Raw genomic sequence first — 18,139 nt, forward strand, 5'->3', positions numbered from 1 at the left:
TATATGTGCCACATTTTCTTTATCCAGTCTATCTTTGATAGGTATTTGGGTTGGTTCCAGGTCTTTGCTATTGTAAACAGTGCCACAACAAACACACATGTGCATGCATCTTTATAATAGATCGATTAATAATCCTTTGGGTATATACCCAGTAATGGGATTGCTAGGTCAAATGGTATTTCTATTTCTAGATCCTTGAGGAATTGCAACACTGTCTTTCACAATGGTTGAACTAATTTAACTCCCACCAACAGTATAAAAGCATTCCTATTTTTCCACATCCTCTCCAGAATCTGTTGTCTCCAGATTTTTTTAATGATTGCCATTCTAACTGGCATGAGATGGTATCTCAGTGTGGTTTTGATCTGCATTTTTCTTATGTCCAGTGATGAGCATTATTTCATATGTTTGTTGACCACATAAATGTCTTCTTTTGAAAAGTGTCTGTTCGTATCTTTCACACACTTTTTGATGGAGTTGCTTCTTTCTTGTATATTTGTTTTAGTTCTTTGTAGATTCTGGATATTAGCCCTTTGTCAGATGGGTAGCTTGCAAAAACTTTTTCCCATTCTGTTGGTTGCTGGTTCACTCTAATGATTGTTTCTTTTGCTGTGCAGAAGCTCTGGAGTTTAATTAGATCCCATTTGCCTATTTTGGCTTTTGTTGCCATTGCTTTTGTTGTTTTAGTCATGAAGTCCTTGCCTATGCCAAAGTCCTGAATGGTTTTGCTTATGTTTTCTTCTAGGGTTTTTATGGTATTAGGTCTAATTTTTAAATCTTTAATCCATCTGGGGTTCATTTTTGTTTAAGGTGTAAGGAAGGGGTCCAGTTTCAGCTTTCTGCACATGGCCAGCCAGTTTTCCCAACACCATTTATTAAACAGGAAATCCTTTCCCCATTGCTTGTTTTTGTCTGGTTTGTCAAAGATCAGATGGTTGTAGATGTGGCATTGCTTCTGAGGCCTCTGTTCTGTTCCATTGTTCTACATCTCTGTTTTGGTACGAGTACCATACTCTTTTGATTATTGTCGGCTTGTAGTATAGTTTGAAGTCAGGTAGCTTGATGGCTCCAGCTTTGTTCTTTTTGCTTAGAATTGTCTTGGCTATGTGGCCTCTCTTTTGGTTCCATATGAAGTTTAAGGCATTTTTTTCCAGTTCTGTGAAGGTCAATGGTAGTTTGATGGGGATAGCATTGAATTTATAAATAACTTTGGGCAGTATGGCCATTTTCATGATCCTGATTCTTCTGAACCATGAGCATGGAATGTTTTTCCATCTGTTTGTATCCTCTCTTATTTCCTTGAGCAGTGGTTTGTAGTTATCCTTGAAGAAGTCCTTAATGTTCTTTGTTAGTTCTCCCATTCGCAATTGCTACAAAGAGAATAAAATACCTAAGAATACAACAACAGATTAGCATTTTATTCAATGTCTCCCTCTTCATACCAACTCATACTTTAATTTGCATATAAGCTCAGTCCCCATCCACAACATCTACAAATGCTGAGCATCTTTTGGTTTTGCCAGTGTTGCTTCCATTCTCCCTCTTCTGTAAATAGCACCTCTGTTTTCCTTTGAAGAACTTCCCAAACTCCATTTTATATAGTCTTTTTATTTCTTTTTTCTTTTCTTTTTTTTCTTTTTTTTTAGATGGAGTCTCACTTGGTCACCCAGACTGGAGTGCAGTGGCACAATTTTGGCTCACTGCAACCTCTGCCTCCCAGGTTCAAGCAATTCTCATGCCTCAGCCTCCCAAGTGGCTGGGATTACAGGTGTGTACCACCACAACCAGCTAATTTTTGTATTTCTTTTAGTAGAGATAGGGTTTCACCATGTTGGTCAGGCTGGACTCAAGGAATCTACTGGTCTCGACATCCCAACGTGCTGAGATTACAGGTGTCAGCCACCATGCCCAGCCAATTTCACATGGTCTTGATAGAACAGTCAATCTCCTGGCCAAGGAAATGGGCACAAAATCCAAGCAAGACCATTTAAACCTTAACCTTTCTTCTCAGTATTTGAACCCTAAACAGGAACAAGAATGAACAAATAATAGAACTAATTTTCCCCAGTAGTGATACCGAAGGTGTCCATTACTTTCTAAAACCTTGGACACCAAAGCTGCAATAGTTTCTGTATTTCTGAAGCATGATTTTCTTCAGCCTACGTTTTAAATCTGTGAGCTACCCAAAATATTTATAACAAATTCCACTTCCCAACCTCCACTTCATCCTTAAATTTGAGTTGGTTTCTGATTGCTTAAGACGAAACTATACAAAAACCTTTGGGAAAGGACATGACACATCTACTGTCCTTCTTCCAGATTCCATCTCTCTTTACTTTCCTAATAGTTTGCAGAACTATTCAACATTTCAACATCCATTTCCTTCATTTCAAGCTCTCTCTAGTCAATATCCTCAACTCACTTGTCCTAGGTCTTTCTCCTTAACTGTTTGCCTAATAAAAAACTGCCTTCTTCACTCCCAACCCTGGGGGTTGATAGAGAAAACCTGAGTCATTACGGTTGGTATCTCTATTCATTTTCAGTTTCTATTCTCAGGTTTTCCATAATGATTAGAAGCAAAGCCTTTCTGGTTTTCTGCTCATTTCACTTCTCATTCTCCATAGCAATTTCAGAATTCTCTCCACTCTCCTTAAATCTCCAACTAGATCACATCTTTTCAGCAATGTCTGCGCAAAGAAAGTAAAAGTCATGAGATGGAAATTCACTCTTCTGGCCAGAAGACTCTCAAACCAAGTTGTATTCAAGCCATTCTTCTCTCCCACTCTGGATTTAAGTGGGAATGCAGTTTTCTTTTGCACTTAAGACTACCCCTCAGAATTGTGCACCTATCCCTATTACAGGGATAAAGTGGCTTTATCAATTCTGTCTCTTCTATATCTTTAACCTCAATCTCTAGATTGGCTCCACGGCGATTACAGGTAAATATGATGAATGCCATCCTTTTTCATCAAAAATTCCTGGAGGAGTCTCTTGTTAGCTACTGCTTTATTATTCTTGTCTCATTTCCTACTAAATTAAAGTACTTACTATCTGCCTAGCATGTAAAGAATAGTGATAGCGACAGGAGGCAGCCAAGGCTCCCCCAGTAAAACCCCACCTTAAAGCCTAAAACAGCCTGAAGCTGAAAAACTAGACTGCTGGTCCCAGAGACTCTCTGACTATCCTATGCACTGGGAGGATAAAGTGGAGCCTTGGGACAAGGAGACTGGCCTCTCCCGTTCCTGGGTGGTAACCTGGGATTCAATCAGAGACAGGAGAGCCTATTAACAGGCTCTCCACCTCACTTTGCTGAGTTGTATCTGCTTTTTCCTTTTGCCCAATAAATTCCATTCTTCACCCTTCTGTGTGCCTGGAAGCCTAATCTTTGCTGGTCATATGACAAGAACCAATTTTTTTCCTACAATAATGGGGCACAGGAAAAGGGGGAGAGGGAGCAGTGTGTAAGCAGAGCCCACCTGAAACAGGGTTCAAAAGGCACCACGCAAAGACCAGTCCAGCACGGAGAGGTCAAGCTTGGGTAGAATAAGGATACATCCACTAGAGGGGCAGTCTGAAACAGGGTGGCAGAGCCTAGGTAGGGAAAGAGGGCATCCACATTCAAGGGAGGATGACAGTGGAAATAGGAGATTGATTACAGGCATGGAAAGACTGATCAAGTAAGTCAATCTGACAGGGTCAATGGGAGCCTGGTTTCTCAGTGTCAAAAAGAAGGTTACCTATATAGAAAAGGAGAAAATAAGAACAAACCCTGAAGAGTTCGAATTTATAGTATCAGTGTAAACTCATAGTTTTATACAGATAGAGACAGAGAGAGAGAAATATAGAAGCAACTTGCAACTACAATTCATATGTACGTATATATACACATATATATGTATACATATATATATATATGATAGCTCTCTCCTCTGGGACAGCCTCTAAGTAACACACTCTGAAAACAAGGAGTATAACTAGTGCTGCTACAAAGACTCAGGGCTAACTTGGAGAAATGACTGATTCCAGAGCTAGGCAGGTGAATTACAAGATGAGCTTGTTAAGTACAACAAGTATGGGGAAGCACAAGATGAGCTTGTTTCATGTGCCAGAAAAATTGAAAGTAGGTAGTCAAAATATGATGGAGACATGTCAAAAGACATCTTGAAGGGATTTCTACTAGCTAAATTGGGGACAAGCTGAAGATCACGATAAATAATAATAAAGGCTCATATTAATCAATGGTCATATAAATAAGCAAACAGAAAGTTTGACAAGAAATAGGATACTTGCAAAGTTTCAAAAAACTTCCATACAAAATACTTACAAATTCCCTAAGGTCAGGGTGGGGACTAAGTAGTTGAGAATTCGAACAGACATATCCTTATTCAAATGATCATTAGTAATGGGAAAAACCAAAACTGTACATTATCTGACAGGAATCACTGAGGAGAAAACAGCATCACTTTTTAAGTGTTCCTGTCAAAATCAAATCATTCAGCCTTTTTCAACTGAACCCTAGTACATAATGACTATTTGCTCAACTCTCTCAACAGTGGTCTATAATTAATGCCATTGTAAATGTATTTTTAAAACTTATTTTTTCATCCAATACATGCTGTAATGGTTAATTTTATCTGTCCACTTAACTGGGCCACAGGATGCCCAGATATATAGCTAAAGGTTATCTGGTTGTATCTGTGAGGGTGTTTCTGGAAGACATTAGCATTTGGATTGGCAGACTGAGTAAAACAGATGGGCCTCCCCAGTGTGGGTGAGCATTATGTAATCCACTGAGGGCCTGAAGAAAACAAAGAGATGGAGGATGTTTCAGTCTGCTTTCTGATTGTTTGCACTGCTATGTGGCTCTATTCCTCCCCTTAGTACTCCTGGGTCTTAAGACTTGTTCTGAATTCAGACTTGTATTAGGTTGGTGTAAAACTAATTGCAATTTTTGCTACTACTTTTAACTAAATTAGCTTTACTAGTTTTGCACCAACATAATACTAAACTACACCACAAGCTTCCTGGGTTTCCAGCTTGCAGACAGCAGATCATGGGACTTCTCAGCCTCCTTAATGTCATGAACCATTTATTTGTTACTTTTTTAATAAATAAATAAATTCCGCCTTTTCTGGAGAACTCCGACTAATATAGATGTCATAGGGTGTTAGGTTTAATTCGCACCCAGAACTATGGTTGAAAAAGAAAACAGGTTGAAATGTACGCAGAGGCACAATCTATAAAACACCTAGTCTTCAAAAGGGTCAAGACCATTAAAGACCAGGAAAGGTTGTATTGCTGCTCCCAACAGGAGACTAAAAAGTCCTGAAAACTAATGTAACAGGTGATTCTAAACTGATCCTTTTGCTCTAAAGGAAAGTATTGAGACAACTGACAAAACTTGATTGGGATTTGAGTATTAGATGGTAGTAAGGTCTAATGTTAATGACTTGATTTCCATGGTTATACAATGGCTATGAAGGCAAATGTCTTTATTTGCAGGAAATATACAGTGTTTACTGGCAGTGAGGCATCATACTGGCAGCTTACTTTCAAATGGTCCAGGAAAACAAGTCTTCTGTACTGTACCTGCAAATTTTCTCTACATTTTGTACTGTTTCAAATTTTTGAAAATAAAAAATGAACAATTATAAAACTGAAATTCATCATCATCCTCCTTCCCCATGTTCCACATCTCAGTGAGGGACTCCACCATATAGCAAGTTGCGTAAGCCAGAAATCCAGGGTCATCCTGATTCCTCTTCCCTCTAACCCCCAATTAACACTCTTCCTCTTACCCATATTCAATTACACACCAAGATCTGGTGATTCTACATAATTATTTCATTATTTAAAAAACTAATTTTAGGCCACGTACAGTGGCTCATGCCAGTAATTCCAGCACTTTGGGAGGCCGAGAAAGTCAGATCACAAGGTCAGGAGTTCGAGACCAGCCTGGCCCACATGGTGAAATCCCTGTCTACTAAAAATACAAAATTAGCCAGGAGTGGCGGAGCACGCCTATAATCCCAGCTACTCAGGAAGCTGAGGCAGAGGAATCGCCTGAACCCAGAAGGCAGAGGTTGCAGTGAGCCAAGAGAGCACCACTGCACTCCAGCCTGGGCAAAAGAGCAAGACTCTGTCTTGGAAAAATTAAAATTAAAAAATTAAAAATAATTTTAAAAATTAAAAACATATTTAAGTTTGTTTTAAAATCATATATTTTAGTGATGGGGGTTTAGAATACCTGACTACTGAATTTACCAAACTTATGAATAAAGAAATACCTCTACACAGAAATGTTTTTAGAGATTTTAATTTCTAAGAGAGACATCAGGTATATATATCAATATATGTAACAAATAAAATATTCAGTAATTGAGACCTTTGAAACAACCTTTCTATTATCTAGATGAAAATCTGTTCAGAATACTTTAAATGTCAGCTATATACTATGTTAACAATACAGACAAACATTATTACGAGTTTCAGTTAACTTCCTCTCAGGTATTTTGCTCTTTGCCATGGTACACAACTGCATTTTTCCTTTGGTCCAATTAAAAGCAGGATGAAAGACTCCTTGTTCATCAGTTTCAAATAATTTATCAAGTGTAATATAAGCAGAAAAATGCTAAAAGATAATATATGTATTTTTAATGCTGCTTTTTAACCGTAAAACTTAACTTTAGCCAAAGCCAGTAATCCTTATTTAACTGGAATTGGATACTTACTTCACGATAGCAACCCTGTGACAATCAGCATACATTTATAAAAATGGCAGTTTGAACTTAAGTCCTATTTTTAATTCATCAGTCTTGTGGTTTTCATACGGTTATCCAGAAAAACTACCCATCAGTGTCTACAATCACACAATGAAAAATTTCTTAAAGATAACATTCCACTATCAATCTATCACATATCAATACATAGTTATTGAGTGTATGTAATGTGACAGGCACTACGCTATGTGCTGGAGATATAAAAATGTTTCACATTTGGACACTAGATAAGACAAGGAAAGTGCCCTTGAGAGGACTGAAATATTGTGGAACAGATAATATGTACAAACTACGGATAAAATTGTTAAGGAATAGGATTTTAAAAGAGGCTGTGAACACAAAAGAGAAAGATATAATCCAAACTAAGAGAGGGGAGAATTGTTGCAGAAGCCTTCTCAGAAGAGGTCATATCTTATTGATAAATAGTGCTATAGTACTTGCTTGCAGCATAGCCTAATGATCAAAAACAAAGGTTCAAATCCTACCACCACCATTTATTTACTAGCTGTTTGAGTTTGGGCACGTTACTTAATCACCTTAAGCCTGTTTTCTTGTCTATAAAATGGATATAACAGTATTTACCTCATAGAACTCTTAAAAGGATCAAACAGGATAATGAGTAAAAAACACATTGCCTGCCATAAAATATGCCATTATTTCGGCTGTTAATAAATATGGTGTGATCTCTTTCTCTCTCATGCATGGACACACCTCAGTCAGCAAACAACCTCATGAATTTTGGACTTCTTAGCCAATGTATCCATGTTTTATACACGTATGAAGGAAAAAAACTGCTTCAATCCACCACCACTAGCCACTCCTCTCATCATGTTTTCAGCCAAGATTCCCAATCTGCTGAAAAATTTATTGACTTCCTGTCATTACCAGACATGCCTGTCCCATGTTCACTCTTTAATGTGAGCCTAACCACCTGGGGTGTCTCTGGATTATCTAATACAATTGTCATCTTATCCCTCTCTGTCCCCACAGCCACCAGGAGACAAATCGCTTGCCCTTCACTCTCATACTGCTCCCCTGATAAGACTTCCTTAATGATGTTTTGGTGATTTTCATGCAGTTCACTAAAGCACCTTTGCAGTTATTTGCCACCCCTGTCTCCTAGCTACTGGTCAACATTTTATTTCATTTGGGGTGACCAGCAAATTTCTAATAACTCAAATTATGTGCAAATGAACATACAACAACAAAAATATTTACAAAATAAAATCAAGAATAACTGCAGAGAAAGACCAAAGGAAAAAAAAAAAAAGCCAAGTATTTAGAACACAAAATCACTAGGGCTTCTGAAAATTAGAAAGGTTAGTACTATAAATAGAATTAACAGTATCGCCTTCTGTTCTTTTCCACATTATCCTCTTAAGCATCAAGAGTCTGTGTTATAATCAGCCAAGCACGGTGGCTCACACCTGTAATTCCAATACTTTGGGAGGCCTAAGTGGGTGGATCACTTGAGGTCAGGAGTTCAAGACCAGCTTGGCCAACATGGTGAAACCTATCTCTACTAAAAATATAAAAAATTAGCCGGACATAGTGGCAGGCGCCTGTAATCCCAGCTATTCAGGAGGCTGGGGCAGGAGAATCACTTGAACCCAGGTGGCAAAGGTTGCAATGAGCAGAGATCATGTCACTGTACTCCAGCCTAGGGGACAAAGACAGAATGAGATGAGATCTTGGCTCAAAGAAAAAGAATCTCTTGGAGTATGTTTGAATTTGAGTTGCTAGGAAAAAAAAGAATGTATGTTACAATCAGTCTTTCCCTGCAATAATCTCCCACTAGCCACTTGTCCATGAAGGTACTCAGTCTTAAAGGTGCTTCTCTTCTTCTTCATTCATTGGCAGAAAGATCCAAAAGAGGAACAAGGCTCAGCCCAGTATTCTTATACAATCACTTTTCTTAAGGCTTCTTCCAAGTTTAACAAAACATACCTAAATAATAGCAAAATAATAATAAATATAAAAAGAAAGCTAAAAGACTTCTAATTAAATGGTCCCCTGTTACAAATAAAGTATTCCTTATTTCTAACTTAAAAGATGATTTGGACATTAGAACTACTAGATAAAATGATATCTACTCTAGCTTTCAAATTTTGTTTTTAACCCATACCTTACCCCAAAAAAGTATTAGTTTTTTATTATTTTAATGAGCCCTTCTCCTTTGTAATTTCCACAAATATTTTGGCTTTACTAAAACATTACTCCCACTTTCTAAAGACCAGGACTGAATAAATTATTTTCATCTGTAAATTATTCATGATTTAATTCTGTTCTTCACTTTGGATACTTTGTTATGCGCCTCTTTACAATAGCATGCATATCCCTATGCTCATATATTCCTTCAGAGATGTTGCAAAGTTCAAACTAATAAAACACTAAATTCCTTTCTGTTGCATTATCTCCAGCCAAATAATTTGAAAAGCATACATGACTACAAAATATTACGTCAATTTTGAACAAGAAATTTCAGATGCCTCATGTGTCCACTAAAATGTATTCATTTAAGTGCTTTATACCCGAACCAAAAAGACATTTGTGTTACAAAAACAATAAATATAAAACCAATTGCTGGGCCAGGCACAGTGGCTCACACCTGTAATCCCAGTTCTTTGGGAGGCCAAGGTGGGTGAATCACCTGCAGTCAGGAGTTCAAGACCAGCCTGGCCAACACAGCAAAACCCTATTTCTCCTAAAAATAGACAAATTAGTCATGTGAGGTGGTGGAGTGCCTGTAATCCCAGCTACTCGGGTGGCTAAGGCAGGAGAATTGCTTGGACCCAGGAAGCAGAGGTTGCAGTGAGCCAATACTACACCACTGCACTCCAGCCTGGGTGACAAAGGGAGTCCTGTGTCACAAAAAAAAAAAAAAAATGCTGATTATCCAGAGAATTTGCTAGGTCATAGATTAAATGTGTGATTTTAAGGTTTAGCCATTACCTAATCTGTTATCTGACCCTGAAATAAAATACTTAGAATTCTGAGGGTACTGAGTTCTCAGCAAACAAACTAAAATTGCCCCTCCTCCTTATAGCTTTCCCTTGTCAAATACTTCCTTTATCACACCTATTTTTTTTTTTTTTTTTTTTTGATATGAAGTCTCACTCTATCAACCAGGCTGGAATGTGGTGGCACGATCTCAGCTCACTGAAACCTTCTCCACCCCCTGGGTTCAAGCAATTCTCCTTGCCTCAGCCTTCCAAGTAACTGGGATTACAGGTGCCTGCCACCACACACAGCTAATTTTGCATTTTCAGTAGAGATGAGATTTCACCATGTTGCCCAGGCTGGTCTCAAACTCTGACCTCAAATGATCTGCCTCCTCAGCTTCCCAAAGTGCTGGGATTACAGGCATGAGCCACTTCATCCGGCATCTTGTTTTTTTAAACTTTTAAGTTTAGGGGTACAAGTGCAGGTTTGTTACATAGGTAAACTTAGGTCATAGGGGTTTGTTGTACAGACTATTTCATCACTCAACTATTAAGCCTAGCATCCATTAATTGTTTTCTTGATCCTCTCCCTCCTTTCAGCCTCCACCCTTTGAAAGGTCCAGTGTGTGTTTTCTCCTCTATATGTCCATGTGTTCTCATTATTTGGCTCCCTCTTACAAGTGAGAACATGCAGTCTTTTGTTTTCTGTTTCTGTGTTAGTTTGCTAAGGATAATGAATGGCCTCCAGCATCACTCATGTCCCTGTAAAGGACATGACCTCATTCTTTTAATGAATGCATAGTATTCCCTGGTATATTTGTACCACATTTTCTTTATCCGGTCTGTCATTGATGGGCATTTGGGTTGATTCCATGTCTTATTATTGTGAATAGTGCTGCGATAGCTACTTCTCCAAGTAAAAATCCCAAACACTAGGAAAAACAGTAACATAAAAACTGAGCTGATTAAGGATGGGTGAGAAGCAAAAAATTCTCCCTTACAATTTTTAAATTATTATAACATAAAGATAATAACAGTAAGTAAAACTAACTTTAGGTAGCAGAATGTTGGAAAATGATTCTATTAAACAGTACTGAGAAGTTAGTGGTAGCAAATAACAAGTTTTGAGGTTTTAAAAAATCATTTATAATAGTGATTCCCTTCATCAACAGAGAAAATGTGGATGCCTAAAAGGGCAATATCTCCAGTTAAGGTATTGAATATGAAATCCCAGCTAGCATTATAAGTTTGACATTTAAAAACCAGGAACTGGTTCCTTTCTGTTGTACTTTGCCACTAAAACTCAATATCCATCAAGAAAATATTGTATTGTAAAAGCCTAAAAAGGCCAGGTATTGTGGCTCACACCAGTAATCTCAGCACTTTGAGAGGCCGAGGTGAGCAAATCACCTGAGGTCAGGAGTTTGATACCAGCCTGACCAACAATGGTGAACCCTGATTCTACTCAAAATACAACCGGGTGTGATGGCCTGTAGTCCCAGCTAGCTACTCGGGAGGCTGAGGCAAGAGAATCACTTGAACCCAAGAGGCAATGGTGGAGGTTGCAGCAAACTAAGATTATGCCACTGCACTCCAGCCTGGGCAACAACGAGACTCCATCTCAAAAAAAAAGACAAAAAATAACAGATGTTGGAGAAAAGGGAATGCTTATACACTGTTGGTGAGGATGTAAATTAGTTCAGCCATTGTGGAAAGCAGTTTAGAGATTTCTCAATGAACTAAAAATTGAACTACCATTCGACCTGGCAATCCCATTACTAGGTATATACCCAAAGGAAAATAAATTGTGTTACCAAAAGACCCATGCACTTGTATATTCATTGCAGCACTATTCACAATAGCAAATATATGGAATCAACCTAGATGCCTACCAATGGTGGATTAGATAAAGAAAATGTGGTACATATATACCATGGAATACTATACAGCCATAAAAAGATGAAATCATGCTCTTTGCAGCAACATGGATGCATTTGGAATCCATTACATTAAGTGAATTAATGCAGAAGCTTAAAGCCAAAATACTGCATGTTCTCATTTACAAGTGGGAGCCAAAGACCGGATACACATGGACATAAAGACAGGAACAACAGACACTAGGGACTACTGGCACAGGAGTAGGAAGGGCAACAAAACTACCTATTGGGCATTGTGCTCACTACCTGGGTGATCAGATCAATTATACCCCAAACCACAGCATCACACAGTGTATGCATGTAACAATCCTGCACATGAGCCCCTGAAATCTAAAATTAAAGTTAAAATTTAATTAAATAATAAAATAAAAACATAAAAATAGAATGGGTTCTCAGGTTGCTTAAAGGCAGGGGGTTGACATAATGACTTTAATGGGTCTCTTCAGTCCTTTCATCCTTGGGAAAATAAAATTATTTTTCAAAGTAGATATGCTATATAAGCTACATATGCTATATAAAATTATCAAAATTTTGGCCAGGTATGGTGGCCCACACCTGTAATCCCAGCACTTTTGGAGGCTAAGGCAGGTGGATCACTAGAGGCCAAGAATTCAAGACTAGCCTGGCCAACATGGCAAAACCCTGTCTCCATTAAAAATACAAAAATTAGTGGAGTGTGGTGATGCAGGCCTGTAATCCCAGCTTGAATCCAGGAGGCAGAGGTTGCAGTGGGCCAAGATTGAGCCACTGCACTTTAGCTGGGCACTATCTCAATATAAAATAGTCTAATGTTTGAAAAAGAAACATTTTAAAAAAATTTTTTTTGAGACAGGGTCTCACTCTGTCACCCAGGCTGGAGTGCAATGGCACGAGCTCAGCTAACTGCAGACTCAACTTTCCAGGCTCAAGTAGTCCTCCTACCTCAGCCTCCTGAATAATTGGGACTACAGGCACACACCACCACGACTGGTTAATTTTTGTATTTTTTGTAGAGATAGAGTCTTGCTATGCTGCCCAGACTGACCTCAAACCTCAAACTCTGCACTCAAGCAATCCTCCCACCTAAGCCTCTCAAGTTCTGGTGAGCCACCACACTCAGCCAGAAAATATTTTATTATAACAAATAAAATTTTACCCTCATCATATAAAGTTGTGCATAGTCAAAATTTATAAAGTAGTTCAGAAAAGAAATTTAACATTCCTAATTCTTTCTGTAGACCAGATGCCATCTGAGCTTAGATGAATAAACTTTACCCACTCATCTTCTACATGATAACATGCATTGTCATAGCTTCACTTGCAATACTTTTCTTTAGTTGCACATCTAGATGGAAATATACCAAAATGTTAACAGTGCTGTCTCTGAATGGACAGACAGTAGAATTATGGGTGATTTTATTATAATCAAAAAATCAAAAATAACAGATTAAATGGTGTTCACATAACATAAATTATACTATTTATTAAGGAGACCGAAATCCAAATTTGATAGTGAATTTCATCACAAAATACATATTTTAAAATGTACTAAGTATGAAGAACATAACATAATATGCATTATGCTTATAATAACTCTCAAATCTAGAAAAAATATTACTTATTTTGCTAATAATATAGCAAATCTTCTCTCCAGTCTGCATGTCAATTTTGCTGCACTATGAGGATATTAAAGAGTTAAGTCAGAGTTACAAAATCTTGAAATACAGAATTCAGACTAAAGGAAAACAAAATCCCCCTTAGTTCCACAGCACTCAAGCCTATCAGCTGCTAGTTAAAATGAAGATTAAGCATAGATTTCATATTTTTCTTTATGAAACAGATACTGACTACTGGTATGGGTATTTTTTGTTTGTTTTTTTACAACCAAACACCAAAACTTTCAGTTGAGATGGCTTCCTTTACAGATATATATTTATTTATAAAATATTGTTTTATATATATATAACAATATTATGTTGATATAATATGCAAAAAAACTCCAAACTTGGCAGTAATCTTGACATATCTCCTCAATATCATATACCTTGGTAGCAGTGATCACTTTTCACTTTGACAGAGTTCTTAAGATTGAGTTTAAACTATTATATATTAAGGTGAAAGAGCCATTTGACTCAAAAGCCAAAAAGCAAATATAAAAAGAAATTCCTACTTAAGCTCTGAAGAAGCTATGAAAGGGGGATGGGAAGCTAGTTATTCAGTCTAGTGGGAATTTTACTCAGTTGAGCCAATTGCATCTAGTGGAGGGATTAGAACAAAGCAAATGAGATAACATAGTAGTGGGATGTTATTTTGGGCACCAAGAGTGCATGTAACTGCACACTGGCAACAGTGAGACAAGCTAACAAAGGGGACAGAAGATGTACTTGACAGGAGTATAGAGAGTTAGCAGATGAGTAGGAGGAGATGGCATATGAGACGTAGGCTGGGGAGCAGTAGGAAAGAGCCTTGGTGGTAAAGAAGAATAGTTTAAATATAATACAAAATACAATAAGGGCCCAGTGAAGCAAGCTGAGAAGCCCAAGATAATGGCTACAGTACAGCATTTCAAGCTGTCTAAACAGTAGGTATTTAGACAGGGAATCTGGAAAGGGGGAAGTTATGAAAGTGACAGGAGAAAACATTCAAAATCTGGTCCAAGAGTTTTGTTTTTGTTTTTGTTTTAAGAAATGAAAAGATAAAGAGAGGCCAGGCGCTGTGGCTCACATCACTTTGGGAGGCCGGGGTGGGAGGATCTCTTCAGGCCAGGAGTTCAAAACCAGCCTGGCCAACATGGTGAAACCTGTCTCTACTAAAAATACAAAAATTAGGCCAGGTGCAGTGGCTCATGCCTGTAATCCCAACACTTTGGGAGGCCAAGGCGGGTGAATCATGAGGTCAGGAGTTCAAGACTAGCCTGGCCAACATAGTAAAACTGTAAAAATACAAAAAATTAGCCAGGCGTAGTGGCAGACACCTACAGTCCCAGCTACTCAGGAGGCTAAGGCAGGAGAATTGCTTGAACCCGGGAGGCAGAGGATGCAGTGAGCCGAGATCTCACCACTGCACTCTAGCCTGGGTGACATAGTGGGACTCCCATCTCCAAAAAAAAAATTAGCTGGGTCTGGCGGCACACACTTGTAATCCCAGCGACTTGGGACGCTGAAGCACAACTATCACTTTGGGAGGCGGAGGTTGCAGTGAACTGAGATTGCACCACTGTACTCCAGCCTGGCTCCCTCAAAAAAAAAAAAACTGAAAAAATAAACAGAGGCCAGGTGCAGTGGCTCAGGGCTGTAATCCCAGCAGCTGAGAGGCCAAGGAGGGTGGACTGCTTTAGCTCAGGGGGTAGAGACCAGCCTGAGCAACACAGCTAAATCCTGTCTCTACAAAAAAAAAAAAAAAAAAAAAAAAAAAAAAAATTAGCTGGGCATGGTGGTGTGCATCTGTGGCCCCAGCTACTCAAAGGCTGAGATGGGAGGATTGGTGGAGCCTGGGAGGCTGAGGTTGCAGTGAGCCAAGACTGCACCACTGCATTCCAGCCTTGGCAACAGAGTGAGACCCCCATCTCAAAAAAAAAAAAAAAAGCCGGGTGCCATGGCTCACACATATAATACCAGCACTTTGGGAGGCCAAGGTAGGGTGGATCAGAAGGTCCAGAGATGGAGCCCATCCTGGCTAATACAGTGAACCCTGTCTCTACTAAAAATATAAAAAATGAGCCGGGCATGGTGGCACACACTTGTAGTCCCAGCTTCTCGGGAGGCTGAGGCTGGAGATTTGCTTGAACCCGGGAGGCAGAGGTTGCAGTGAGCCAAGATCACACCATTGCACTCCAGCCTGGGCAACAGAGCGAGAGACTCTGTCTCAAAAAAAAAAAAAAAGAAAGGGAGAGAGAGATTTAGAGGTGTCAAGAGTTGTTTCTGGTATTTTCATTGTTTGAAAAAAATAGGAGGAGGAAAACATCAATTAAACTCACGTTTATACACGTGAGAACTAGGCGTGTGCCCAAATCTAAAGAGAAGAAAGGTGATAACCATGATAAGTGAATGATAACCAGGATAAAATGAAAATGGCAGGCCAGGCACAATGGCTCATGCCTGTAATCCCAGTACTTTGGGAGGCTGAGACAGGTAGATCACTTGAGGTCAGAAGTTTGAGACCAGCCTAGCCAACATGGTGAAACCCCGTCGCTACTAAAAATACAAAAAATAGCCAGGGCAGTGATATGTGCCTATAATCCCAGCTGCTCCGGAGGCTGAGGCAGAAGAATTGCTTAAAGCCAGGAGGCAGAGGCTGTAGTGAGCCAAGATTGTGCCACTGCACTCCAGCCTGAGGGACAGAGAGTGACTCCATCTCAAAAATAAAAATAAAATAAAAATGGCAGCTAGTAAGAATTTCTTGGCAATTTTTCAGTTACCTAAGTACTTAGGAAGAAACACTAATAAAGAAAATAAAGAAAAATAGCAAAATAAATAATAAAGGCAACTATTCAAAAGATCCTGAAAGCTTCAAACACAAAGAATAATGTACCATGCAGTGACAGGAAACACATAATATTTTAAAACAATTTTCCAAACTACAAATAAATTTCTTGGGGTTCTTTCTTATTAAATGCAATTCTAGTATATTTAAACAGCTAATTATTCTTTTTTTTCTCAAATAAGTTATATTCTAAGTAGATAAATTTTACTAAAAAAATCTGAATTCAGCTGTTGTTCACTAACTCTTAATAATTTTTAACACAAATGTGTAACGAATTTATGTATTCATTGTGTATTACACTTTTAAGTCCATTCCTTGCTCAGCCGTTTTTGAATGCTTAATAAGTATCATTGACCTTATGCTGAGGAAAAGCTGTCATCTAAGAAATTTACCACTTTTACCACCAGGTGGAGAAAAAACACAAGTAGTATCTGTTATCAAAACTAGTACAAGGTCCCAAGTACTTTACCTAGATTTCCACCAGGTGTCAACCAAGAGGGGAGAAAAGACACTATTATTTTTACCACTTAAATATATAAATTCATAATTTTAAGCAAAGAGATCTAAACTCTGAAATAAATGGCTTGCTCGATAAGTGTTTAAATAGTTTGCATAATTATACTCTATATATTGCTGTTGAGTCCAAGCTATTGCCTTGTCAACTAAAATCCAATTCCCCCAAATTTACTTTATTCTGAAATAAAGAAAACAGCAAGACCAGTAAGTTTAGCTTATTGTGACTCATAGGCTCAACCTATCCAAATACACACTCAAAAGAATCTAAAATGTTTAGATACGGACAGCCAAAAACCTTCCAAGGTATTTTTGGTCATATAGAGATATATATATATCGATATAGCACCAAATTCATACTTTTTCTCTCTACATTTCTCTTGTAAGGCGGTTCTGTTGATTGCCAATAATCTAAAGGAGTTTATGCTGTTGTGCTCTGAATCCCAGGATGATGTTACGAAAGCACTGCTATTTTTTACCATTCACAATAAAAAGAGAAATGTACCTAAATTTAAGATGTATCATGAGAATTACTACGTTAAATGGTCCAAGGCTCTCCGCTCAAAAAGCTTCACACAGTCAATCCCTACGTATATACCATATCACGCTTTTTAAAAAACTATTTTACGTGCTTCACTAATTTCTAACAAAGATTTTCCGATTCTGTTGCAAACAGTGTGTCAGCTAAACCACAATGTCATATGCCTTTTATAAGGTGGTACTTTTTTAGGCTGAACTCTATTCTTATTCCTCAGGACGCAGGAGTTGTAATCATGTCTTACTCTGCAAATCTAGTCGGAGGTGGTATCTTAATAGGGACTTTTTCTTCCTTCGAGGAAGTGGGCAAGCTTTCCCCTAGCCCTCACCCGTGTCATCCTGGAAACAACTTGGTTGTTTTTCGGTGGTATCTAATTAAACGATGGAGGAGAAAGAAGTTCAGCCTACTGATTACATTATATTTGCTTCTCTACCTTACTATTCAAAGGATTCTTTAAGGTTCCTTTGACCTCGACTGAGTTCATTTCCACTCTACCTCCCAAGTACTGTTAAAAAAAAAAAAAAAAAATCCAAGCCAAGAATACTATGAACAATACTTCTTGTCCTGTTTTAATACGTTTTCTTTTAAAATTCGTTAAGATTGTGCTCAACAATCGGCCGCTTGCCCAACCGGTTTCTCCCTTCCCCCATCTCTCTTCACACATCACTTCTTCCTCCTCCCATCCAGCTAGTTGGCAAAACCCTGCAGTGCCGGTAACGCACGCTTCGGGCTGGTCACTGCAGTTTATCCTTACTTGGCTTTGCAAACAACTCCCCACCCAGCCCTTGTCCCCTCGCGCCCCGTTCTGCCATTATCTTTCTAGTAGAGTGTGCTCGGTAAGGGGCTCCAGATAGCACGTCGAGGGTTTACGGTAGCCTGCCTACCAATAGGAGCCCACAATGAAGAGAAGTCAGGTTCAGCCTGCCGGCAGCTCCAGTATCTTCTTCCCCTAGCTCTACACCTACTGTA

General features: G+C 38.6%; 1 long non-coding RNA gene across 2 annotated transcripts in view; it reads right to left on the reverse strand.

Moving 5' to 3' along the window:
- Positions 1–18,139, reverse strand: part of LOC118151471 (uncharacterized) — a 231,346-nt gene that overhangs the window by 210,162 nt on the left and 3,045 nt on the right. The gene's annotated exons all lie outside the window — the stretch shown is intronic.

Source organism: Callithrix jacchus, chromosome 2, assembly GCF_049354715.1.
Source record: "Callithrix jacchus isolate 240 chromosome 2, calJac240_pri, whole genome shotgun sequence".
Taxonomy (NCBI): domain Eukaryota; kingdom Metazoa; phylum Chordata; class Mammalia; order Primates; family Cebidae; genus Callithrix; species Callithrix jacchus.